At 33.4% G+C, this 977-nt stretch overlaps 1 protein-coding gene across 1 annotated transcript in view; it reads right to left on the reverse strand.

Annotated features, from left to right (window-relative positions):
* The window catches only part of LOC106461401 (mitogen-activated protein kinase kinase kinase 1-like), a 44,241-nt gene extending 44,040 nt beyond the window's left edge, over positions 1-201 (reverse strand). Inside the window, exon 1 of the mRNA XM_013921221.2 lies at positions 121-201. The gene's annotated coding sequence lies outside the window, so the exon portion shown is untranslated. The remainder of the gene's footprint in view (positions 1-120) is intronic.
* Positions 202-977: the final 776 nt, after the last annotated feature.

Raw genomic sequence — 977 nt, forward strand, 5'->3', positions numbered from 1 at the left:
TTTTTGTCTGTTACACCTGATGTGAACTGGGTTATTTAACTCTGAATCAGTTATACAGCCACGAAAATAACATAAAACACCAATGGACGGCGGTAAAACCGTTGACTAAATGCAACTTACACTCGTATCCTAGGCCTACACTGATATCGACGATTCGATGACGAGGAACCCACTTGGAGACCAATAACGCTTGGAGACGGCTTGAATGGGTAACGAAGAAAAACTTTAATATAAGTTTAACATAACAACAAATGTACATCAATGTCATCAAAACCTTGTACATTTGCTGTTATGTTAAACTTATATTAAAGTTTTTCTTCATTACCCGTCTCCAAGCATGATGAAATCGACGATATTTTTCTGAATATATTTTGTATCAAGCTTAATTTAAACCTAATAATTATAATTTGTTTTCAGTAACTACATAATTTTCATATTTGTTTTGATTACACACTAAAAAACAAGTTTTTTTTTTTGCCATCTGAATTAAAAGCACTTTATTACTGGATAAAATATTGTTTGTGATCTACAAAAATGTTAAAGAGAACTTGTAAAATAACGAGTTAAACGATGTTTAAAACACTGTTTATGTTCAAGTAAACCTTCCGTATATTGAGTTAAGTATGTCGATATAGAACAACATATTGGCTCTGCTCAATGACATTTGTACAGTTTCGGGCGAAGCACCAATTTACAAATCAAACACAAATAGTTGTACAGAAAATTATAAACGGGAATTTTGACCTTGAAAACACAAACCTCGTGGATCTTACTAAACACTGGCTTGTGTATCATATAATTACTATGAAAAGCTAAAATAGTGTATGCAATATATATTACATAGTAAGTTTGTTTTGTTTTGTTTGTAATTAAGCACAAAGCTACACAATGGGCTATCTGTGCTCAGCCCACCACGTGTATCGAAACCCGGATTCTAGCGTTGTAAGTCCGCAGACATATCGCTGTGCTATTGGGGG

The sequence above is a fragment of the Limulus polyphemus genome, unplaced genomic scaffold (assembly GCF_000517525.1).
Source record: "Limulus polyphemus unplaced genomic scaffold, Limulus_polyphemus-2.1.2 Scaffold951, whole genome shotgun sequence".
NCBI classification, from domain to species: domain Eukaryota; kingdom Metazoa; phylum Arthropoda; class Merostomata; order Xiphosura; family Limulidae; genus Limulus; species Limulus polyphemus.